General features: G+C 46.6%; 1 protein-coding gene and 1 non-coding gene across 2 annotated transcripts in view; one reads left to right on the top strand and one right to left on the bottom strand.

Moving 5' to 3' along the window:
* AGPAT5 (1-acylglycerol-3-phosphate O-acyltransferase 5) overlaps positions 1-25,991 on the bottom strand; it is a 660,206-nt gene that overhangs the window by 130,508 nt on the left and 503,707 nt on the right. The gene's annotated exons all lie outside the window — the stretch shown is intronic.
* Positions 17,482-17,599, top strand: LOC125995489 (5S ribosomal RNA). Its single transcript, XR_007491005.1, has one exon. It is a non-coding gene; the product is annotated as a 5S ribosomal RNA (ribosomal RNA).

The following is a 25,991-nucleotide window of genomic DNA, read 5'->3' as shown; positions in this document are numbered from 1 at the left end:
AAATTATTTTTACTGGGGCAGGAGAGATAGATAGCACAGTGGTAGGACGTTTGCCTTGCAAGCAGCGATCCAAGATGGAAGGTGGTTCAAATCCTGGCATCCCATATGGTCCCCCGTGCCTGCCAGGAGTGATTTCTGAGTGCAGAGCCAGGAGTCACACCTAAGTGCTGCTGGGTATGACCAAAAAAAAAAAAAAAAAAAAACCAAAAAAAAAAAAAAACAATATAAAAATATTTTCCCTTTTATTTAAAGACTGTGGTTCCAAAGTTATTGATGATTGAGTTTCATTCTTACCATGTCCAACACCCTTCACCAGGGCACATTTCCTGCCACAAATGTTCCTAGTTTCCCTTCACCTTCCCCCTGTCTTCTCTGGGGGCAGACATTTTACTCCCTCCTCCCCAGCCTGTTTTCTTTCCCCTGAAGGAATCTGTTCTTGATCGAGATGATGGAGACGAATGGTGTGTCATTTCAGCCTTGGCATTATACACCCTCTGCTTTCAGACAGACATCCAACTGTTCCTTTGTTGTTGGTCACACACAGAATCCTCCGTGTTGCGCAAATCACAAGTACCGTCTCTAGGAACTACATTCAGCTGGGCACTAACCCTGATTGGCTAACCCTGGGACAATCGTTCCTCAGGGGTGCCCCCTCCCCACTCTGTGCTTGATCACCCACTAATCAAAATGTGGACAACTGAGTTGTGCCTAATGAAATGTGAGTAAGGACCATGCGAACAGAACTTGTCCTCTTGCAGTGGAACTGCAAATGCTGGCAGTGATGTTGGGGGGCATTGTGAGGCTGCGTGTGAGACAAGGGACCCAGAAGGAGGAGCCTGCTCGGACCCGATCCTCCACAGTGCTCATTTCCAAGTGCTCCTCCAACATCTGCCTGGCCCTGAGCTGAGTATGGACCCAAGCCCTGGAAAGCCAGGACCGTCCTGTGGTCACAGAGTTGGCATCAGACAGTCAGTGAACACCCCCACATTTCAGGAGTCCTGCAGATGCCATTTCATGCAGGTGATGTGACATCAGTAAGCGGAGATAGGGGTTTGGGGTCTGCAGAGCAAAGAGCAAGAGAAGGGATGGGGATGGATAGAGATGGGCTGGGAGGAACTTTGCACTCCGGAGTCACTCCTGGTGAACTCAGGGAACCATATGGGTTGCTGGGATCAAACCAGGACCTATCTATCTCCTGCAAGGCAAGCGTCCTCCCCACTGTCCTGTCCCTCAGGCTGTCTCTCTGTTTGATGAAACTTTTATCACTATTTCCATCCAGTTTTCTGTTTTCCCTGGTCACCCCTGGAGTGCCTGGGGGTTCCCTCAGCTTGTGATGGGAGGTGGGGGTTGTTTCTGCCTCTGCTCAGGGGGCTGCGTGGTGCGTAGTGCATGGCGTCTTTTATGGCTGACGTCACCGTGTGTAGGACTAATTGGTCTTTCAAGCCTGGAATTGTCACCTCCTGTTAAATGATTTTCTGTCCAGTGTGTGTGGAGAACTCAGACCCAATCACTGCCCCGGGGCCTCAATATCATAATGACTGAAATTAGATCAAGGCTTTAGCCCAGATGCCAGCTGTCACTTAGCCCTTTGATCCTGAAGTCACCGAAACATCTTCAGTTGTTTCTTAAACAGAGACTCAGATGTGTCTGTGCTGGCGATTCAGCTCACAGTGTCCAGTGCCAGCCCCACTGCCACTCGAATCTGTTCTCTCCCTTGTTGGCCCCAGGCCCCACCCCCGGCCCCACCTTCACAACCGTGGTTTGGATGGCTCTGCCTGACAGCGTGCCCTTGCCTCACGCCCACCACAGTGTGCATGCGAGCATGGGAATGTGTGTGTGAGTGAATGTGTGTGGATACGTGAGTGTGTGACAGTGAGTACATGCATGCCTATGTGTGACCAGAACACGCATGTGCATGTGCGAGCACATACCTGTTCATGTGTGATTGTATGTGTGTACGTGCAAGAACATGAGTGTGGGCACATGTGTGCTTGCACATGTGAGGGTGACCTGAGCATACACATGTGTGTATGTGCATGCAGGTGTGAGTGCACGTACGTGGATGTGTGGATGTGTTAGTATGTGCTGTGAGTAAGTGTGTGCATGTCTGAGTATGATGGTGAGGACCGGTGTGCATGTACGTGTTTGGACATGGGAGTATCATTTGATTTGTATGCACACATGCATGTGTGCACAGGCACATGCAACATGGGCACACATGTGCATGTATGCAGAGACAGCGTGATGACAAGTACATGTGTGTGAATATGTGAACATAGATATTACTGTGGGTATGCATCATGGTATGTGCTGCATATGAAAGTAAATCAGTGATTTGCGGTTGGTTGTTTCTTTTTCAGTATCTGGAGACCTTGGGCCCACCTGCCTTCCAGCTGGGGATTCCTTCTTGTCCCTAAGACTGGACATTGGCGGCTCTTTCACCAGGGGACAGAGAACCAGAGATTCCATCTGGGCTTCCAGCTCTCCCTGTACCCTGTTTTCCAAGTCGCATCAATCATCATGATGTTGGCTTGTCAGCACTTTTCCCACCTTCCTCAAGGTTTTTTTCCCCCTGATTTGTCCCATGACCTGGCATTCATGGTGATTTTGAAAATATCACCGTGACCTTTTGCTCCTTGGATAAATAACAGTTGCTGACTAGGTGATTATCTGCTCTGCATGTGTGTGTTCAGGAAGTAGATGTTGGACTAAGAATATCATGGCTGCAGTCTTTCTTCCTTGTTGTGTCTTGAGTTGGCATTGATGAGAGTCATTCAGGCCTCATGCAGTGGGGTCATGAGGTCCTTTCTATTTTCTGAGCAAGGGGGTAGATGTGTTATTAGTCTGTTATTAAGTATGTGGTGGAAGTGGCCAGTCAAGTTATTTTGGTTTGAAATGCGCATCTTACAATTTCAATGATTTCCCAGAGGTAGGAATTCTCTGCTGTTTTCTTTGGAAATTGCTTGGTAATGGGTGTGTATCTAAATTATTTCCAAGGTCATGGGCTTTATCAAGTTGTTTGATATGTGACCTTGTTCCTAATATCCCCTAATTATCCTTCTTGTGCTTATAGTATTGTGTGATCTTCCTTTGGTGTTTGGATTAGGTGCTGTGCTTTCTCTCTGTCTCTATCTCTCTATCTGTCTCTCTGCCTCTCTGTCTCTGTCTCTGTCTCTGTCTCTGTCTCTCTGTCTCTCTGTCTCTCTCTCTCTCTCTCTCTCTCTCTCTCTCTCTCTCTCTCCTTGCCTTCATTAGTTTGGCTACAAGTTTTGTTAATCTTATTGAGTTGTTCAGAGAATAAGCTTTTTCTTTCAAGGACTTTCCTCTGTTGCTTCTGTGGTCTGTTGACTTTTACTCTTTTTTTTTTTTTTTTTTCCTTTTTGGGCCATACTCGGTGATGCTCAGGGGTTACTTCTGCCTAAGCACACAGAAATCGTTCCTGGCTTGGGGGATCATATGGGATGCTGGGGGATCTAACTGCAGTCCGTCTTGGGTCATTCGTGTGCAAGGTAAATGCCCAACTGCTGTGCCACCACTCCAGCCCCTTGCCTTTTACTTTTTTTTTGTATTTTTTTAATATAATTTTTATTTTGATCATAGTGGCTTACATATTGTTGACAATAATATTTTAGGTACATATTTACATAAAATCAGGGGGGCTTCCCATCCCCAAATTGTCCTCCCTACCCCCCGTTTTTGTCCTACCTCCCATTTCCTCTTCCCTCACCCTCAGGGCGGCTATATAATATGTGGTCCCCTCTGTATCTAACCTACTACTTAGTAGTCTTGCATCAGTTTGGTCTTGATGCCTCCCTTATTTCCCCCTGTAAGTGGGGGCAGGGCTAGCTAGTTCAAGTTGCGTGGTTTTGCCTGAAAAAGAGAAAGTAAATAAACTGGGGTAAGGGTCTAATACCCCGAAAATGGGCAGAATCCTTCTAGAGGTTCTCATCATCGATTTGGGAAGTGAATGAGAACAAGAAGGTGAAACACTCCACCAGTACCAAAAGAAGTGTCAAATATCCAGTGAGGACTCCGGTTATATCGATAGGCACCACAAGAAACAGATTAAAGGGGCTGGGTAGGTGGCGCTGGAGGTAAGGTGTCTGCCTTGCAAGCGCTAGCCAAGGAAGGACCGCGGTTCGATCCCCCGGCGTCCCATATGGTCCCCCCAAGCCAGGGGCGATTTCTGAGCACATAGCCAGGAGTAACCCCTGAGCGTCAAACGGGTGTGGCCCAAAAAAAACAAAAAAAAAAAAAAAAAAAAAAAAAAAGAAACAGATTAAAAAATAATAAAAAAAATAAAAAACAAACAAACAAAAAAAACACGCCGTGGTCTTGAAATAAGAAACATGGCGTAGCACAAAATGAAAGAAGAGAAAGGAAGAGAGAAAAAAAAATAAGAATAATTGGGGACAACAATTTCAATAATCACATCCAAACAGAGAAATCGACCAAAATAGCTAGGTAAATAAAAATAATAATAACGATAATAAATGAAGGTAAGATATATATATAAAAATATCCAAGGTTTTGTGTTTTTTGTATTTTTGTTTTTTTCCCTCCTGCCCTGGCACAGTAAATGACACAGGGGTCATTTGCTTGCCCTATGCGATATGGGGTTTCTCCGTCCTTGGAGTATAGTGTCATGGGATCAGCTCTTTGCTCAGGATCATTACTCTCCCAGTGGTGTTTTTTTTTTTTTTTTTGGTGTGTGGAAGACTTCTGCTCTGTCCAGGGTGATACAATCAGAGCTCTGTGTTTAGAGGTCTCAGTTTTGTACAGATCCTGAGGTGGGACTTATGGTGAAGTCAGTCTTTGTGAATCTAGAGGTTCTGTTACCTCAGTGCCATTTTAATCCATCTTCTGTGGTTGGTGGTCTTGGTCTTTGCACTGAACCAAGGATGGCATCTAGGATAGCGTCTTTCTTTGTGCTTCCAGAAGCCCCTTTCCGTTACAATTGTCTCTGTCAGACCTTTGGAACTGGGGATCATGCTTATTGTGCAGGTCTTAGCTCAAGCCCTAGACTAGGGCTTTTTTATTGGTCCCAAGATGTATACAGTCTGGTCGTGGTTCTAGCAGCCAGTCATCTGTAAATCACGATCTTGGCTTTTTGGACCTACCAAAGGGTGCCACGTCTTCTGGTTTTGTCTTGTCGTTAGCTGGTAAGGTAGGCTAAACTGCTCTAAGGTCAAGTTGTTCACATTTTCCTCATTGTCGGGATATCATGTTAGAGCTGGCCCTTGTTGTTGACCCTGCAGTATTAAGGCTGTCCCAGATGGAGTTTGTTTCTTGCAGCTGTTGTGAAGAGCTGTGCCGTTTCTATGTCTGGGATCCAGGGTTCAAGGCTGGATGAATGGTATCTAATCACCTGAGGTCTAAGTTGATTCCACATGACATATTTTCAAGGTAGGAGATATCCCTGTATTATAAACAACTATGAGTTCCTATCTCTAGTAGATAAGAGCTTTTTTTTTTGTATGTAAGATTTCCCCTTTATTTAGTGTGCCTTTGCATAGGGAAGTGGTGCTTCGTTATATTGTCAGTGTATTTGGGGTGGACAGAGTGGGTAACAGAAATAGATTGCATACCCAAAAACGATTTAAAAAAAAAGAAATAAAAGTATATGTGCCCACAAATGTATATGTAGGACAAACATTTAAAAAATTAATTAATTAAATAAATTACAAAAAAAAATAAAATAAAATGAGTTAGCGAAGTTTTTAAAGGACCAAAGTGGTGCAAAAGACTACTTTACATTTGGGGGAGAACAGGTAAAGAGGTAGTGTATTACAGGTCTTATTCCTATGTTGGAAGTACAGTTTTTCCCGTTGTCTTTTGGATTTTTCTTGTGGTGTGTGGGTTTGTAGGCATCTTCCAATCACACCCCCTGACCTTCTTCAGATTGGTAAAAATTTTGCGGCAGGGAGGTGCCTTTTACTCTTAACGATTCCCGATTCCTTCCCTTCTGGTTTATTTGTACTTCTGTTGCTAGTTGGTTAGGTGGAGCTCAGGTCATTAATTTTGATCCTCCTTCCTCTGTTAAATCACCACCGAGTTCCACCTGCCCTTATGTACCCCTGGAGGTTTGAGGCTCCTGATCATTGGAATATCTTGACATTTTTATCTTCATTATCTCTAGTCTGTGGCTTTGTTTAAAAGTGGGCTATCTCATTGTGCCAGATGTGGAACACTTGGGAATATTTCCTGTGTTTCCCAAGATGTTTTTAGGTATTTGAGGTTTCCTCTGTCTGAATTAGTTCTTGGGAAGGTTTTTTGTTGAAAATAATTTAATTAAAATAGCTGATTGATTATGTCAGAGTTTTTTTTTTTTTTTGCAAGATCAAATGAGATCAACACTGTGTTGATAGTTACCTATGTAAGTATGCCAGATGTCAGTATTCTCAGGGGTGTTTCCTACTTGTACTATGATTTCTCATGGTTGTTTATAACTGGGGTTTTACTCAACTCCTTAGAAAGATGGTTACAGGGACCCGAGCGGTGGCGCAAGTGGTAGGGTGTTTGCCTTGCACTGCTAACCTAGGACGGACCACGGTTCGATTCCTTAGCGTCCCATAAGGTCCCCCAAGCCAGGAGTGATTTCTGAGTGCATAGCCAGGAGTAACCTGTGAGCGTCACTGGGTGTGGCCCACAAGCAAAAACAAAAAAAGGAAAGATGGTTACAGACCTTTAAAGCTGTAAATGTGGAAATAGAAGATTAAAGGTGAAAGATGAACTTGTGCGGCTCTGGGTGTGATCATGTGTGGGAATCCCCCACTGACCTGAGGAAATGGGTATAATAGCTCTGTGGACACTTTTATCAATGAGCAAATCTATAAAGGACTTTTTGGAACATGCCACACTGCAGGCCTGACAGAGTTGAGTTAAAACTGAGTCATAGTCATCATTATCAGGCTCCTGAGATTTTGAAACTCACATTATTCATGTAGAGAGACCAGGACTCATGTTCTAGTGTAGATAGTGAGACAGGAATAGGAGATCAAGTCAGCCTGTATACTAGGCAGCTGTGAGCACTTGATGTCGTGGGAGCAGATGGGTTTTGAAATTTAGGTTTTATGTAAGAGCAACAGAGAGTCTGTGTCTCTTTTCCTTCCTTGCAATCAATAGTTCAGGAACTTTTGATATTGAGGAATAAAATATGAATAATATTAATTTTTTTTTTTTGGTTTTTGGACCACACCCATTTGACGCTCAGGGGTTACTCCTGGCTATGTGCTCAGAAATCGCCCCTGGCTTGGGGGGACCATATGGGACGCCGGGGGATCGAACCCTGGTCCGTTCCTTGGTAGCGCTTACAAGGCAGACACCTTATCTCTAGCACCACCTTCCCGGCCCGAATAATATTAATTTTAAAAATGAGGCTCAGTGGAAAACATTTCTGGAAGAATCAATCCTTGGATGGATGGTGAGATCTACTCTCAGAAAAGGTGTTATAGAGATAGAGGGGACAACTCTTTCCTTGCATTGTGTGTGTAAAGGCAATATGCATCCACATGGACAGCACCTAGGAACACACATCCGTAGGTAGAGGGACCCCTGAACTGGCTCCAATAAGGAGGCCCAGATTTGCTTGCAGGAGAATCTACAACAGCCTTCACCGGAGAAGAAGATCACAAAGCTGGATCCCATGTTCTAGACATCTGACCATGATCTGGATGGTACAGTCTGGTCTGTAATTGGAAGCCAAGATGGACCATCCACAGCCACGTAGTGCTCAAAGCTTGTGTCTCACAGAGGCTAGAGCAATAGCACAGAGGGGAGGGCATTTGCCTTGCATGTGGCTGACCTGGGAATCCCATAGAATCCCTCCGAGTACCTACCAGAAGTCATTTCTGAGCTCAGAGCCAGCAGTAACCACTGAGTTTCACTAAGTGTGGGTCCAAAGCAAAACAACAACAACAACAACAACAAATATTAGGGGGTCGGAGTGATAGCACAGTGGTAAGGCGTTTGCCTTGTACACAGCCAATACAGGTGGACCCCAGTTTGAATCCCAGCATCCCATATGGTCCCCTGAGCCTGCCAAGAATGACTTCTGAGTGCAGATCCAGGAGTAGCCCCTGAGTGCCACTGGGTGTGTCTTCAAAAACAGAAAACAAACTAATGGAATACTATATAGCTGTTAGGAAAAATAAAGTCATGAATTTGCTTATACATGAATAGACATGGAGATTATTATGCTGAGTGGCATGAGTGAGAGGTAAAGGGATAGACATAGAATAGTCTCACTCATTTGTGGGATAGAAAAAAAAATCATGTAATGGTAATAATATCCAGAGACAAAGGAGGTAAGGGTCAGAAGGTCCAGTCCAAGGAGGAAAGCTCACCATAAAGAGCAGTGAGTGGGCCCGGAGAGATAGCACAGCGGCGTTTGCCTTGCAAGCAGCCGATCCAGGACCAAAGGTGGTTGGTTCAAATCCTGGTGTCTCATATGGTCCCCCGTGCCTGCCAGGAGCTATTTCTGAGCAGACAGCCAGGAGTAATCCCTGAGCACCACCGGGTGTGGCCCAAAAACCACAAAAAAAAAAAAAAAAAAAAAAAAAAAAAAAAAGAGCAGTGAGTGTAGCTAGAGTAGAAAAGGGTCTACTAGGACAATGATAGTTGGAACTGATAGCTCTGGACAAAAACTCAGTGCTGAAAGTGGAGAAAGTGACATGCAAGGCACTCCTCCATTAACAGTAATGCAAACCACAGTGTCAAAAGGTGAGTGAATAAGAGAAAGAGAGAGAGACAGAGAGAGAAGCGAGAGAGAAGCAAATTGCCTGCCTGCCATAAAGACAGGAGGGGATGGGGTGAGAGGAAAATGGAGAACATGGGTGGCAGGAGGGGGTGCACTGGTGAAGGATGTTGTATATGCTATGACTGAAAACCAACAACGAACAATTTTGTAACCACTGTGATTAGTTAAAAAAAATGAATAAAACAAAAGAAAGCTCACAAATCTCTGCTTTAAGCAGGAGCAGCTGAGGAGGAACCTGAAGCCTTGTCTGTGCTACTTGGACTAGGATGATCATGATCAGGGAGTGGAGCCTGGAGCACTGGGTGATGGTTGAAAGAGCCACTGAGCCTTGACAATCCCCCATCAGGGCAGGAGAGAGAGGACAGGGGGTGTGAGGTGTGGGAGGCACTCAGTGCTGGGGAGCCCTAGGGGACACCTCTCCAGGCCCTGGTTATGGGGTTCCCTGGAAAAGACACTATCTCCCCTGGATAGAGACGCCCATGTCTGAGGGCCTCCAGTGTGCATGTGTGAGGGAGGGCCAAGTGCGCTCTATGAAGATTAAGTGGGTGACAGAAATTTGTAGCAGTATCAGCTAATTGCAAAGTTGAGGAAGAGAAAGTAATTAAAGTTAGAGATGAGCCAGCAAGTATGATGAGACCAGCCCTGTCCTCCCGTCCCCTGGAAGAGAAACAGGGTCTGGAGCTGGGAAAGGGATGGATGGGAGGAGGGACCAGTTCCAGGACTACTTGCCCATTTCAGAGGTATCTTTGCTCTGCTCCCTTCTTAAATTTTCATTAATATTATTAATATTATTATTATTGGGCCATACCCAGTGGTGATCAGGGGTTACTCCTGGCTCTGCACTCAGGAATTACTTCTGGCAGGCTTGGGGGACCCTATGGGGTGCCAGAAATTGAACTCCGGTTGGCTGCATGCAAGGCAAACTCCCTACCCACTGTGCTATCACTCTAGTCCCCTACTTATTATTTTTTAATTTTATGTTTACATTTATTGGATCACTATGAGATGCACAATGACAAAGTTGTTCATGATTGAGTTTCAGTCATACCATGTTCCCAGTTTCCCTCCTGCCCATTTTTATGAACATGGAGGCTGCCAAGGAGAAACCAATCTCTCAGACACTGTTGGGCCTTTGAAGTACAGCAAAGCTGCTTCTGTGGGTAGAAACCCCAGAAACCCCAGTCTTGAAGACTCTAGGATGCATCTGATGGCTTTTAGGGTGGCAGCAGTTTCTGGTGTGGGCTCTCTAGGGCTGGGAAAGACTCTGAGTGGGGCTGTGGGGAGGGTGGGTGTCTTGGGCTTTGGACACACAGTCTGGCTTTCTGCATGCAACTGTTAGAGGACAGGACATCTGTGAGACGTCTCGGGCAGGTAGGTGGGGAGCAGGTGCTGTTGTTCTGCTCAGAATTGAGCTCGAGGGCCAGTAAGGGAGTGGAGTTCAACTCTCCTGGGTCTGAGATGCAGGGTATGGGAACACAGGGTGGGCATGAGAGACTTGTGTGGAGCTGACGCCGGGACCCAGGATTCCCCAGGAGCTGTCACTGCACTTGCACAATGTGGTAAATTGTGAACACAGTTCCACAATCTTCCTTCAGTCTCTCCTCTTCCTTCTCAGGGTCACTGCTATCTTGGCTGCTTCCAGCATAGCAGCTTTTCCTTCTGCTATTGCTCCCAGCCCCTGGTTTTTTTTTGTTTTTTTTGTTTTTTTATGTTTGAACCATCTCTTGAAGGATGTGTGCCAAGCTCTTTGGTTTGGTCTTTTGGGTCACACTGGATGATGCTCAGGGCTTATTCCTGGCTCTGCACTCAGGAATCAATCCTGGTCTGAATGGACAGTAACAACCTTTCGGTCTATTCTTTTACCTGCATTGCTTTGCCTAAAGTGCGACTTTGTGAGGTTCATCCAAGCGATTGCATGGAGCAGGCATTAGCCCACTCTTCTTGCTCTGTTTATTGCTCGAGAAAACCTACTGCTGATCTCTGATTTGGGGTGCTTAGGAATTGTGTGGCTATGGGAATTTCCCTCAGCTCTTGGCAGGCCTGGACAGTGTTTTGACAAACACATGAAGGTTCACCGAGACTCAGGGATGTACCAGCAACAGTGCCCGGGCGGCAGAGCTTGTCAACACTTGGGCTTATTTCTTTCACTTCTAGTCTGCTCATTGGAACAAAGTGGTAGCTGATGGTTTTATTCTGATTTCTCTAGTTACTAGTGATGTGAAACACCTTAGTATGTTTCTTTTTTTTGGGGGGGGGGCACATCTGGTAGTGCTCAGGGTTTACTCTTGGCTGCACTCATAGGATCCCTTGAGCCTGCCAGAAGTGATTCTTTTTTTTTTTTTAATTTTTATTTTGATCATATTGGCTTTACATATCGTTCACAGTAGTATTTTAGGTACATCTTAACATTGAATCAGAGGATGCAAGGAGTGATTCTTGAACACAGAGCCAGGAATATTTATCTGAGGATTTTAACATTTTTTCTCACTTGTTTTCCTGGATTATAGAGCTGCATTTCTAGTCACTGATTTCTTCTTCTTCTTCTTCTTCTTCTTCTTCTTCTTCTTCTTCTTCTTCTTCTTCTTCTTCTTCTTCTTCTTCTTCTTCTTCTTCTTCTTCTTCTTCTTCTTCTTCTTCTTTTTTTTTTTTTTGCTATTGGAAGCCATAATTTTGAAATCAGATTTGTAGATTTTATGGCTAGCACAAAAAATAGAACTGACTTTCTACCAGCAGCCTTGTTATGTGTGAACTTCCCTATTCCAACAGCCTCCATGCTGTTCTCTACAGGGATGGCTTTGTTTACAGCTATAAATATTGGTCGTCTTGCCTTCACCCCTCCTTGGTCATCGTTGGTGTGACTGCAGGGTGCATGGGGGACTGACTGTGGTGCTGCCACAGGTTTGCTTATGGACTGTGGCACCCGAACTCCAGCTCAAGTGCTCGCCTAGGGTTGGACCCTGATCCTGGTGTTTTTACAAGAGGTAGAGGCTCATTGTGCTCAGAGGTGGCTGAACTTGTGTCCTCCCGGAGTGTTGGCTCTGTGCTTAGAGGGGCCATGAAGTGTTCTCCCAGGTGCTCCCAGGAAGGATCCCTGAGTCATCGAAGCCCCAGAAGTGCTTGAGGCTGGAAGCCAGCTATGCCCTGTGCAGTCTCTCAACTACTCCTGCGCTGAGCACAGAGCCCCTTGGCAGAGAGAGAGCAGTGCTCAGGTCAGGCTGCCTCTACAGCTGGCACTGTCTCCTTGTCCAGCCTGGGTGTGAAGCCTGAGCCCAGGGTTTCCTCAGTGATTCAGAAGAGGGAAAGAGATAGGAGAAGAAGGAAGGGAAGAGGAGGAAGGAGGAAGGAGAGGGAGGGTGGGGAGAGAGGAGGAAGAGGGAGGAAAGGGAGGAAGGAGGGAACAGAGGAGGTGAGGGAGGAGCAGAGAACTTTGTCCCGGAGCAGTCAGTGGAAGTGGTGGTCTCTGTCCCCCCCTCCTTCCTTGACCCCCAGAATCTTGATGTTCCTTTCTTCTGCAGCCCTCTCCTCCCTATGTTCTCTCTGCATTTTGGTTAGGAGTAGGGAAGGCAGGGTACCAGGTGTCTGGTGCCTTCTCTCGACTCCCTCATTGTTGCCTCCTTCATTGGCCCTGTTATGCAGCCCAGGGGATCCGGTACTGGGGGAAGAGCAGAGCCAGGAAGTCCTAGAATGTTGGGTCACTGATCCTACCCTAATCAATAATTGTTCTCCACTCTAGGGTGTGATCTGGTGATAGTATATTAGATTATTCCTTACTTGGTATTCTTCTCCCACCCTAGGATGGGACTGATTATTGTCAATAAAAGCAGGGGTCTGAGAAGGCAGGGGCTCATTCTTCGGTCTTCTTCCATTGAGCTGCACTCCATCTTAGGATCAGAAAGCTTGGGTGATTTGAACTCCTTGCTTGAGCACTGGATTTCCTGATCCTGTTCTTATATCTCATCACTGTGTGAATTATTTCCTGCAGATCTTTACAACTAGAACTGTTTCCCCTTACCTAATTGGACAGGGAAATGGGAACTGCCTTCCTTGTCTGGGAGCTCAGTGGGAATCAAACCTCAATCAATCTCCTAGAATCTGACCCTTTATTAGAGCATCTGGACAAAGGTCCCTCCAGGGACCCAGAACCAGATCGGGGGCTGGGGGCCATCAGGGTTCTGGGGATGGGCTGCTTTACCAGCTCCTTTGATGTTTTGGTCATTCAGACCCTCCAGCCTGCCCTTCTCACCATGTCCCCATTTTCAGCCAGGAGTCCATGGGGATCTCAGTATTGTGGCACCTCTCAGAGAAAAGGGACACATAGCTTGGGCACTTTGGCCTTGGCACACGTCAATAGAGATTTCTAGTATGTTCTGCTGCTGTTGGGAACCATGTCTGTGGCAGGATGACGTGGTGGCACTTGGCATTTGAGGAATGTCGAGTTGCTGAGGGAGCTGAGCTTCCTGTTGGGTTTCTAGATACAGAAGCGGGAAGTGAAGTCAGCCGCCTTCCTGCTGTGATTCATCTGGATACTCCTGGCACCAGCCAGGAGAAGGGGTGTGAGTGAAGGAATCACAATACTTCAAAGGAAAGGGGTTTCTCTAGATAAAAGAAATGATTTATTTTGGGGGGCATATCTGGTGGCACTGAGGGGTTACTCCTGGCTCTGTGCTCAGAAATAGCTCCTAGAAGGCACGGGGGACTATAGGGGATGCCGAGATTTGAACCACCATTGGTCCTGGGTTGGCTGCTTGCAAGGCAAACACCCTACCACTGTGCTATCTCTACGGCCCCAAAAGAAATGTTTTTTCTTTTTTTAATATTTTATTTAAACACCTTGATTACAAACATGATTGTAGTTGGATTTCTGTCATATAAAGAACAACCCCCCATCACCAGTGCAGCATTCCCATCACCAATGTCCCAATTCTCCCTCCTCCCACCCCGCCCCTGCCTGTACTCTACACAGGCTTTCTATTCTCATTGTTAGGATAGTTCTCAATGTAGTTATTTCTCTAACTAAGCTCATCACTCTTTGTGGTGAGCTTCATGAGGTGAGCTGAAACTTCCAGCCCTCTTCTCTTTTGTCTCTAAAAATTATTGTAAAAATGTCTTTAATTTTTCTTAAAACCCATAAATGAGCCCATTCTACATCTCTCTCTGTATAATAGATTCCATGTACATCCATGTATAGAAAAATTTCATGACTTCATCTCTTCTGATGGCTGCATAATATTCCATTCTGTATATGTACCATAGTTTCTTTAGCCATTCATCTGTTGAGAAAAAAGAAATGTTTTTATTTGTTTTGTTTTATTTTGGGGCCACACCTGTGGCACTCAGGGATTCCTCTTGGCTCTGCACACAGGAATTACTCCTGGGCACAAGCCGTCCATGTGCAAAGCAAATGCCCTCCCTGCTGTGCTATTGCTCTGGCCTCATAAGGAGATAGCTTTATTGACTCTGGTATATCGTGTTGGCCATATGGGCAGTGGATGGGGTGAGTCAGCCTGCCGGACTGTCAGGACTTCCAGGAGCTGCTTGCTGCTTGTGCCTTTCTCCCAAAGCTATTTCTCCTGTGCTGCATGCGTCCAGAGTCTCGTGTGCCTGAAACACCAATGTAGTTTGGTTCTTTTCCTGGTGATGTGCTTGTTTTCTTCTGCTGGGTATTGGCAAGTCATTGCAGCAAATTAATATGGAGCTGCTATTTATTACAGAAGTTGAAGCCTTTATATTAACATTTAGCTAACCAGGTGTTTTCATATTTTTCTGCTCTAATATTGCCTCTTAACTCTAAATTAACTTTCACCAAGCCACAATTTTATATGTGATGATGACTTCATAAAAACACTCTGATGAACAGTTCTCGGTAACTAAAGTTAGATTTTGGGGAACACCAGTGAGCTGCTTGGAGCATATTTTAATTACTTTTGAGTTAACTCTGAAATTTGTTACAGATGCATTGCTGCTATTTTATTAGTGTGTTTTCCTCTCAGGATGAGAAAAGCTCATATTTAATTTTAAATATGTATTTAATGATAGCCCTGGGGTAGAAATAATTCTAATGAAGTTGCCAGGATTATACTGCTGCAAGAAGTCAGGTGACACATCAGGGCAGAAAATATGTTTGAGACATTTCCACATGTGATTCCACACCACAAAATCCACACTCCTGCCACATCCAGTCCTAGTTTATCCTACATGGTCATTACTGACTTAGAACTCTCAGTGTTTATGCCTCTCTTTAATACAGGACAATAGAGGCTTGAGTGGTAGCACAGTGGGGAAGGCACTTGCCTTGCACACAGCCAACCCAGGTTTGATACCTGGCATCCCAGAGGGTCCCCTGATCACTGCCAGGAGCGATCCATAATCAAAGAGCCAGGAGTAAGTCTTGGGCATGACTAAGTATAACTCAAAACAAACAAACAAACAAACAAAAAGAAAAACAAAAAAAAGCCAACATAAATAAAACAGGATTGGGGCCGGTGAGGTGGTGCTAGAGGTAAGGTGTCTACTTTGCAAGCGCTAGCCGAGGAAGGACCTCGGTTCAATCCCCCGGTGTCCCATGTGGTCCCCCCAAGCCAGGGGCAATTTCTGAGTGCTTAGCCAGGAGTAACCCCTGAGCATCAAACGAGTGTGGCCCCCCCAAAAAAAACCAGGATGATACTTAATCTAAGCAAAATTGTATATTGCAGGCCTATTTATTAAAGTTGGGAAACAGACAACTCTCAGAGTGTTTGAATGGAAAACAGACTTAAATGTGTTAGGGTCTGAGCAGATAACCCAACTGGTGTTGAGAGTCAAAGACCACTCTTGATAATATGAAATGCAAAAGGGAGTTTATTCTAGCTAGCTGGGGGCAGTCTCATGAAAGACAGACACCCTGTATGAAACTAACAGGCTGTTTACATAGAGTTAAAAGGCTTCAGCAGGCTAACTATTTCATTGGTTAATACAGTTTAACTGGGGCCGGGCGGTGGCGCTGGAGGTAAGGTGCCTGCCTTACCTGCGCTAGCCTAGGAGACGGACCGCGGTTCGATCCCCCGGCGTCCCATATGGTCCCCCAAGCCAGGAGCGACTTCTGAGCGCATAGCCAGGAGTAACCCCTGAGCGTCACCGGGTGTGGCCCAAAAACCAAAAAAAAAAAAAAAAAAAAAAAAAAAAATACAGTTTAACTTCCACCGTCTACATGGTCGGTTCAATTTTCATTTTTGCTTCCTGCATTCATCCCTTACACAGGTGTCTCATATCTCGCACACAGATGACCTAACTCTTGCCCTCCCTTCTTTATCTGGTATGATACAGTTTGGGCTTAAAAACAGAAAGGTCTTTGTGGCTGGAGAGATATTGTAGCAGTAGAGCGTTTGCCTTGCATGCAGCCGATCTATGGCAGACGGTGGTTCGAATCCCGGCATCCATATGGTCCCTTGTGCCTGCCAGGAGCAATTTCTGAGCTCTCTGAGCCAGGAGGAACCCCAGAGTGCCGCCGGGTATGACAAAAAAAAAAAAAAAAAAAAAAAAAAAAAGGCAAAATAACCCCAAACGCCTTCTAACAAGGAGGCTTTGGCCACTCTATGGTACGTCTCATTTTCCTGGAATTTGGCCTGGGAATGCGAGGGGGAGCAGTATCTGAGAAGGGAGAGGGAAGAAATAAATAAACTCAAGCTGCTTCAGGCTTGATGTTTATGTAGCTTCAAGGTCTAGAGAAACTTTCAAGCAGCTTTAGGCTTGTTTATCAAGGCGAGTTAGAGCTTCAGGGTCTGGAATCTAACAGATGTGAGAAATAATTCGTAATTTAAAGACCGTGGTTCTTTTCCTGACTCTGGATTCCCCGCTACGTTTGGGCTTGGTCCCTTTACCTCAGTTTCCCCACTGTCCCGTCAAACGCTTTCTGCTTTCTTCCTCTACATCTTTCTCAGCTTTTGCCACATCCACTGGGGGAATGAAACAAAACCAGGATAGAGAAATGGTAAGGTCGGGCCTGAAGCAGGGAAAGAAGGACCCTGGAGAGCGGGGAGGGAGGATCCTGGAGCACAGGGACGGCCGAACCTGGAGCATAGGGAAGGAGGGCCCTAAAGCATGGAGGAAGAGGAGCCTGGAGCTCAGGTAGGGAGGAGACTAACGCAAGGAGAAGGCTATTTTCAGGGCTCCGGGATCTGGTCAGTTGTGATGTGTGGGGGTAGACAGGTGCCAGGGCTCAGCACTGCTCCTCAGGGTTCGGCCATGGTGGTTGTGAATCTCGGCTACCACAGGTGCCACAGGCTACCAGGGCCTCTGTCTCTGTGGCCTTTCCTGTGCCCCAGCAGGGCCTCTGCGCATCTCTGGTCCTCAGGAGCAGCCCCAGGCTTCTCTCTCTCCCAGTGACCACAGAAAGGACTGTGGAGGAGGACAAGGACTGAGGGAACTACGGGGTCTCCCCCTTCACTCCCCTGCCCAGCCCGAGGACTGGCTCTTGGCATCCCTCGCCATCCTGTTGACTCTCAGGCTCTGCAGGTATGATGGCGCTCCTGGCCGTGGAGAGACGGACCATCGGTGTGTGACAGCTCTCAGAGCTGACGGGCCAAGTCAGAACATTAGATTCTGGCGGAAGAGCAAGACTTGTTAGGGCTGATCTTTGTCATTGCTAATTAACTGCCCATTTATCTCTGCGGAATAAATGACTAGCTCAGAGCCTCCATTCAGTTCCAAGAACTGTCTTTATTTTTCATTAATAAAAATACATATGGGTCTACGGCCATACCACCCTGAACGCGCCCGATCTCGTCTGATCTCGGAAGCTAAGCAGGGTCGGGCCTGGTTAGTACTTGATGGGAGACCGCCTGGGAATACCGGGTGCTGTAGGCTTTAAAAAAAAATAAAAATACATACACAGGGGCTGGAGCGATAGCAAAGTGGGGAGGCCATTTGCCTTGCATACGGCCAACCTGAGTTCGATCCTCGGCATCTCATAGGGTCCCCTTGAGCACTGCCAGGAGTGATTTCTGAGTCCCGAAGTAGGAATAATCTGTGAGTGCGGCTGAATGTGGCCCCAATCTAGAGAAACAAAACAAGACAAAACAAAACAACACAACACATACACAGCTGGGTGCCCTCTAGGCACAGAAGGGGTCAATCCTGGATCCCAAATGATTGAAGGCAGATTTATAGATGGCTTGCAGGACAGCAGAGGAACCTTTCACCTCCCCTCAGCTACCTCCCTGGTTTGATGGGGCAGAGTCTGGGGGCAGAGGAGCCCCACCTGGCCTGAGCTTTGCCCTTCCCCTGAGCTGTCCTGACTGGACTCCTCCCTGCATTCAGGGGTGGGATCTGCACCCCCAAATTGATTTCTCTCTGCGCCTGGCAGGGGCCATGCTGGTCTTTATGGGGCTCAGACTGAGGGACCCCCTGTCTTTGAACTCTGGTCTACCTGCTGATTCAGAGTGGGTGAGGAGTTGCGGTTTTGACATTGTGGGGGTGCTCTTGTGCCCATATTTGAGTGGGAAACTTCTGTGTGGTCCCCTTCCCCCAGTTGTACTGGAGTCTGATGGTCACAGGAGAGGGGAAGCTCTGAAGTCCCCTCAGAGTAGGGCGTGGCCAGGCCAGGGTGGAGCAGTTCACATCCGTGTGTCACACTGGGAACACCGTGACAGAAAAATGAGGACATGCTTGGGAACATGGATGTATTGGCAGATGGGCTGGGGCCAGAAGCCAGCTGCAGGCCACACCCTCACTCAGCTGTTCCCAACAGACTCTTCCTTCTGCTCACACATTCACAAACCTCCCCCAGCACTCCAGGAGCAAAGGGCATATGGATGGAATATGCCATGTCTCTCCCGATGTAGTTTGCCACAAAAACCCAAATTTGGGGAGAAGAGTCTTGGCGTTCTTGCCATGTATTTTTAGGAGCGATCCTAGAGGAGTAAATTTGCTGGAGAATTTTGGAGAATATGACAAGAATAAGTTATGTTGGAAAAGGTCCTTAACTTCCACTTTCAAGATATGTGGTTCTCAGGAGAGGCCATTAAATTTTTTTTTTTTTTTTTTTTTTTTTTTGGGTCACACCCGGCAGTGCTCAGGGGTTACTCCTGGCTCCATGCTCAGAAATTGCTCCTGGCAGGCACAGGGGACCATATGGGACGCTGGGATTCGAACCGATGACCTCTTGCATGAAAGGCAAACGCTTTACCTCCATGCTATCTCTCCAGCCCCAGGAGAGGCCATTAGGAAGTGATGGAATGCAGAGTCCATTCAAGCGACATTCAAAAGACATTCTTCCAGTCCCATGGCCCTATCTTCCACTTTACCCAAGATAAATTTGAGTGGCCTAGAATAGCTTTGATCACTGTAGAAGGCCTCTTTGCCTCCTCCAAATCTCTTCAATAATACCCCAACCTCTGTGGCAGCTTTTCAGAAATGGATGTGGATTCCGATCCTTGAGGAACGTGTCTAAGGGATAAGAGAAAAGAGCAGAGGTCAGGCCTGACATTGCTGCCTGTGTCCTGCCATCGAAGCCACACGAGTGATCAAGGGCTGGGCTAGTTGGTGTGATGTTCTTTGGTGAAGCTTCAAAGAGGCTTTCATGCATTCTGCTTTGATTTCTCTCTTTGAGGCAAAAAAAAAAAAAAAAAAAAAAAAAAAAAAGGGCAAAAATTCCACTAAAGCGCAGTTCTTTTAAATGCCTTCACTGAAACTGTTATTTGGGCTGGATCAGCCGAATTGTCCCTTTTGGGAGTAAGATACGCTGTTTGCTTGTTGATGAACTACTTGCTTTTTTAGTTTTCTATGACGTGCTGAATTCCAGTGATCACAACGCAGAATGTTGCCTTTGATTATTGACCTGATGTGCTCATGATGCGATTTTTCTTCTGAAATGATGCATCTAGGAATAGAGAAGATGGTCCTATTTCTTCCCCACCTCCTTTTAAGAAGACATCTGGGCCCAGAGAGATAGCACAGTGGTATTTGCCTTGCAAGCAGCTGATCCAGGACTAAAGGTGGTTGGTTCGAATTCCGGTGTCCCATATGGTCCCCCGTGCCTGCCAGGAGCTATTTCTGAGCAGACAGCCAGGAGTCACCCCTGAGCACTGCCGGGTGTGGCCCAAAAAAACAAAAAACAAAAAAGAAGACATCTGAGTGAATGCAGACATTCTGCGTAAGTTTCACAAGTCATGATGGTTCTTTTTTTTTTTTTTTTTTTTTTTTGGGTCACATCTGGCACACTCAGAGGTTACTCCTGGCTCTACACTCAGAAATCACCCGTGGCAGGCACGGGGAACCATATAGGATGCCGGGATTCGACCCACCGTCCTTCCACATGCAAGGCAAATGCCTTACCTCCATGCTATCTTTCTGGCCCCAGTCATGATGATTCTATCTCTATGTTCAGAGATGCTGAACACTAGAAAGGAAAGGTCATGGGATCCTGGCATTTTAAGGCCTTAGATGGTGCCAAACCGGGGGTGTCATTTACTGCTTCATAGTTGCTTCTTAGTTTCTCTCTCTCTTTCTTTCTCTCTCTCTCTCTCTTTGGCCATACACAACAGTACTCAAGGATTACTCCTGGCCAGCTCAGGGCACCATATGGGATGCTGGGGATCAAAACCAGATCAATCACATGCAAGGTAAATGTCCTTCCCACTGTGCTATTTCTCACTCCGGCTTTTGTTGATCACTTTTGTTTATCCGGCTTTTTATTTATCACTCCCAGCTTTTGTCTTAAAGATAATTTTTTTTGCTTTTGTTTGTTTGTTTTTGAGTCACACCCAGCAGCGCTCAGGGGTTACTCCTGGCTCTATGCTCAGAAATCGCTCCTGGCAGGCTCGGGGGACCATATGGGATACCAGGATTTGAACCACCAACCTTCTGCATGAAAGGTGAATGCCTTATCTCCGTGCTATCTCTCCGGCCCCCAAATTTTAATAATTTTTTTTTTTTTTTTTTTTTTTTTTTTTTTGGTTTTTGGGCCACACCCGGTAACGCTCAGGGGTTACTCCTGGCTATGCGCTCAGAAGTCGCTCCTGGCTTGGGGGACCATATGGGACGCCGGGGGATCGAACCGCGGTCCGTCTCCTAGGCTAGCGCAGGTAAGGCAGGCACCTTACCTCCAGCGCCACCGCCCGGCCCCAAATTTTAATAATTTAATTTTACTCTGAGAAGGCAACATACTTTGCTAGGGTCAAATTAAATGGAAGAAATTAAAGAAAATTAAATCCCACTGGTGGTGGGATTGGTGCTGAAAACTTGTATGCCTAAAGCTTTGTAAATCACAATGGCTTAATAAAAAATTAAATGAAAAAGAGTGCCTTGAAGGAAATGTGGTGGGCAGGGATGGGCCATTCCAGGGAGAGGTTTTCCAACTGGCCCACATTGGCCAGGATAATCTCATGTGTTTACTAACTGTGCTGGGGGTAGAACAAAAGCTGAGTCTTCGGGCTGGGCGGTGGCGCAAGAGGTAAGGTGCCTGCCTTGCCTGCGCTGGCCTTGGACGGACCGAGGTTCGATCCCCCGGCGTCCCATATGGTCCCCCAAGCCAGGAGCAACTTCTGAGCGCATAGCCAGGAGTAACCCCTGAGCGTTACCGGGTGTGGCCCAAAAAACAACAACAACAACAAAAAAAAAAAGCTGAGTCTTCTCTGCAATAAACACAAGTGAGCCAGTGCATAGGAAGAGAGAAGTTTCTCAGGAGGTCAGAGTTAAGGTTGAACAGCAGAGTTCTGAGTCAAGAAAGAAGTTTCTTCAGTTAAACTGCAGTATTTTCTCCCTTAGCATGGTATCATACTTTGTAAGGGGTGGAGTCACAGGTAGATAAAGAGTTTTTGGTGGCAAGGGTTTTGTTCATCTGTGCATTCCTCCCTTGCACATTCTTGCCTCCAAGCCTCCTCCGCCTTTGTGAGGTTCTGTTTGCCTAATTGATTCTCTTCTCTGGGGAGTTTCTGGAAGGATTTATAAATATCACCTCTCAGTGATTCCCTGTTCAGTGGTAGGAATTCCTTATAAAGAAACAGGCTCCCTGGCCATTTGTCTGACCCCAGACTTTAATGTTACCCCATCTGTCCACATCAGGCACAGGCAGGTGTGTTGTTGTCTAGTTGAGGGGAGCAGCATGGGGTTGCTTCGAGGAATGGACATTTAGACCCACAGTCCGATTCTGGGTATTTTTCCACAGGGGCGAACGAATAGCCAGCATCAGGGGGCTGGGTCCCTTCTCTCTCCTGTCCGACTCTCAACCCCTTCCCTTATCTTGTCCCTCTGGACCTTGAGGACTGTGACCAGTGATGACACATCTGGAAAGCCAGCAGGACTCTTGTTCAGATAGCACGTGTGTGTGTGTGTGTGTGTGTGTGTATACAGATTTTCTTGTCTTTTTTTTTTTAAATAAAATTACCCATTTTCTTCTTTGTAGTTGATAATATTGCTACTTACAGGGTTGCATGTACTCAACCTTCCAACCTCAAGTTCCTGCCCGTGTCTGCTCCTCTCTTACCCCACTCTCCCCACTTCCACACTCTTTTCTGGGGCTTTTTTGAAACTTCACATTCCTAATGTAGGTGGGAATGTTCAGTCTTACAGAGGGTTTGATTGCCTGAGGAGAGGATGGATCTAGAGAGAATGGGGCAAACAGGTTCCCACAGCTACCCCTCCCTCCACCCACACTCATCTCAGGTGCAATAAGATTGGAGCCTTGGAAACCGTGCAGCAAATTGGGCAGAAGCTGAGTCTGCTTTGCTGGTTCCTTGGGAAATGGCCGGTGTGAACTGGAGGGACACTGGCATGCTGGGCATGGGCATGGTCCTCGCCATGAATAAGATGTATTGCAGTGTACGTATAATATTTCTAAGGTAGTTTTAAATAGAAATGATAGGCTTTTGATACTCTAATAGTATACATTATGTTATAGGTACTATACAATATAGTATGTATGTTTGCAAATGATAATTTATCAATAATAGGTAAAGTCTATGTAATATGTAGTATGATAGTATTATATAGTGTTATCATTCATATGATTATAAAGATTAGGTGGCCAATATACAATATGTCGAACATGTAACATGCCCAACATATAACATGTCATATGTGTAGCATGTCCAATAAGTAACATGTCAAATATGTACATGTACCAAGCAAGCATATGCCGCCATTGGCTCCATGCTAGCGTGTGGCCCATCACGGCCTTACCGGCAGTATCAGCTCTAACAGGCATTATGTGACTCTGCCCAGCCCACACAGACCAAGCGTGTGGAAACCACCTCTCCGGGCATCTCCTCATAGACCAGAGCCCTGAGCCCTGTGACCTTTAGCAGGCCTGAATCTACCGTCCGCCTTAGTGCTGCTTCTCTGCCTGCTGGGGTTACCCCATCCTACCAGGTTGTTTTGTGCAGTTCAGGCTGACTGAGAGCTCCTTTTCCTCGGTGCTGTGGGCATACAGGTGTGATTGGCAGCTGCTTTGTCCATGGCCCACTGAGAGCTGTGCTGGCTGCCCAGTAAAACTGTTTCCTGGAGTTTGCCATGCAGGGAGCCTGAGACCATGTAAGGCAGAGGTTAGGAGGGAACATGTGGGCAGTGGGCTCAGGCTCTTCCCTCCAGGGCCACATGGCCTGGTCTCTTCTCTCCCTTCTGCTTAGAGGTCACAGGCACTGCTTAGCTGGTTCTCGGGCAGTTAAGGTGCACCCAGCTCTGTGCTCATCTCTGGGGGGCTGGGCTGCTTTCCCCTGGCCAATATCTGGGCAGTGACTGCAGTGAGGACACAGCTGGGATTGGCCTGTTCCTGTTTCTGAGAGCCTGATCCTGTACCATGTGCCTGAGAGGGGACAACCCCAAGTTATCTCTGGATGCAGGATGCTCTTTCTCACCAGAGTGCTCCCTACCAGATGAGTGTCCTCTCTCCAGGACATAGTGTTCCCTCCTAGATGCAGAGTCCTTCCTCCACATGCAGAGTGCTCCCTCCTTCCCTTTCCCCTTCCCAGCCAATGGCAGGCCTGGGTCCCGAGTAATGTCAGCCTCCTTCCCCCTTCTTGCTAGGACTCTGCTGCTTGCTGCTGCATTGGGTATACTAAGGTTTGTGTGTGTGTGTGTGTGTGTGTGTGTTTGTGTGTGTATGAGGAGATGATCTGTGTGAGAGAGTGTGTGTGAGGAGATGGGTCTCTGTGTGTGAGCATGTGTGTGTGTGTGTGTGTGTGTGTGTGTGTGTGTAAGAAGATGGTCTGTGTGAGAGTGTATGAATATGTGTGAATGAGTGTGAGTGTGTGTGTGTGTGTGTGTGTGTGTGTGTGAGGAGACAGTCTGTGTGAGTTGCCCGTAGATGAACTCAGGTCTCATGCACTTTGCGATTGAGCTATATCCCTGCCCTATATTTTATCTTCATTTTATTATTATTATTATTAATAATAATTATTATTATTATCATTTTGGTTTTTGGGTCCCACCAAGTGGCAGTCAGGGGTTACTGCACTCAGAAATTGCTACTGGCAGGCTTAGGGGAATCATATGGGATGCTGGGAATCGAACTGGGGCCTGTCCTGTGTAGGCCGTGTGCAAGGCAAATTCCTTACCGCTGTGCCCCTATTATTCATTTTTGAAGTAAAGACAAGTTTCATTTAAAATACTGAGGAAGGGGCTGGAGTGGTGGCACAAGCGGTAAGATATCTGCCTTGCCCACGCTAACCTAGGACGGACTGCGGTTTGATCCCCGGGTGTCCCATATGGTCCCCCAACCCAGGAGTGATTTCTGAGCACAGAGCCAGGAGTAACCCCTGAGTGTCACCAGGTGTGGCTGAAAAAACAAACAAAAAGAAATACTGAGGAAGGGGAGGAAGAGGGAGAGAGAGAGAGAGAGAGAGAGAGAGAGAGAGAGAGAGAGAGAGAGAGAGAGAGAGAGAGAGAGAGAGAGAGAGAGAGAAAGAGGGAGAGAGAGAGAGAGAGAGAGAGAGAGAGAGAGAGAGAGAGAGAGAGAGAGAGAGAGAGAGAGCATGGCTTCTTCAAAGGCAGCAAGCCCCTTTGCATAGCCCAGAGTAAAGGTAGGTGAGAAAGAGTCAAACAGTCAAACTCACAGGGGGATGTGGGTGATAGGTGCCAGGCATGGCCGGCAGCACACATGTGCCTGAATCTTACTTTAAATTACACTTTAATCATTCTGTTGGATATATATATAATATTATATTTATAATGTTTCATGGGGAAATTGGCACCCCACCTGATTGTACTCAGGGCCCATTTTTAGCTTTGTCCTCAGGGAATTTGTGATGTTGTGATCAAAACAGAGTCCTCTGTGTGCAAGAGGCAAGCACCTACTCACCAGCTCTCTCTCCAGCTCTCAGTTACTCATGTTGAAACTTCAGAGCAGGGGTGTGGATGTTGGCAGCCTCCTTGGGGCCTGGTGCATATTGGTCTGTGTTCTGATCCTGAACAAAATCAGCTTGAGTTTCATTTGAGAATTTTCTAGGCACTCTGAGATCTTTAATTTTTTTTTTTTTGTTTTGTTTTTTTGGGACACACCCTGTGACGCTCAGGGGTTACTCCTGGCTATGTGCTCAGAAGTCGCTCCTGGCTTCTTGGGGGACCATATGGGATGCCGGGGGATCGAACCTCGGTCCGTCCTAGGCTAGCGCAGGCAAGGCAGGCACCTTACCTCCAGCGCCACCGCCCGGCCCCGAGATCTTTAATTTCTATCTCTCCGTTCCCCCCTCCCCGCCTGACTCACGCTGCTGTCTTTTGTCTCCCACATCCACTTCTGAGCCCTGACACAAAATGACATTTCTCAGGTCTTCAACCCACGTACTTCAGAGATATCGGCCTCTTCCTTGGTGCAATGAATCAGCAATGCTCCCAGACCTATTAATAGCACCCTCTACTATTAGAGGTTGATAAAGTCCTGGTGACTCTCATTGGATTCATAATCTATAGCTGATCTATAGCTAATCTCTGTCTGAGCCCGTGTTTGAAACTATGAGATGTTAAGAGCAGAAGGTTTCAAACTGCTACTCATTCGTGTTGCATTTCTTTTTCTTCTTTTTTAAGTATTATTTTTGGCTTTTAGGCCACACTGGTGGCACTCAAGGGTCACTCTGGGCTCTGTGCTCAATAATCACTCCTGGTGGTGCTCAGGGGACCCTGTGGGATGCCGAGGATCGAACCCAGGTCAGCTGCATGCAAGGCAAACACCTTTCCCTCTGCTATGGATCCAACCCCTCATGTTGCATTTCTGAAAGAAAGTTCTGCTGCTTGCGTTTTTTATGGCTCATCTCCAGGCTGGATCCTG

Source organism: Suncus etruscus, chromosome 17, assembly GCF_024139225.1.
Source record: "Suncus etruscus isolate mSunEtr1 chromosome 17, mSunEtr1.pri.cur, whole genome shotgun sequence".
Lineage (NCBI taxonomy): Eukaryota > Metazoa > Chordata > Mammalia > Eulipotyphla > Soricidae > Suncus > Suncus etruscus.
The sequence above is the reverse complement of the archived record's forward strand: the minus strand, read 5'-3'. Positions and strand labels throughout refer to the sequence as shown.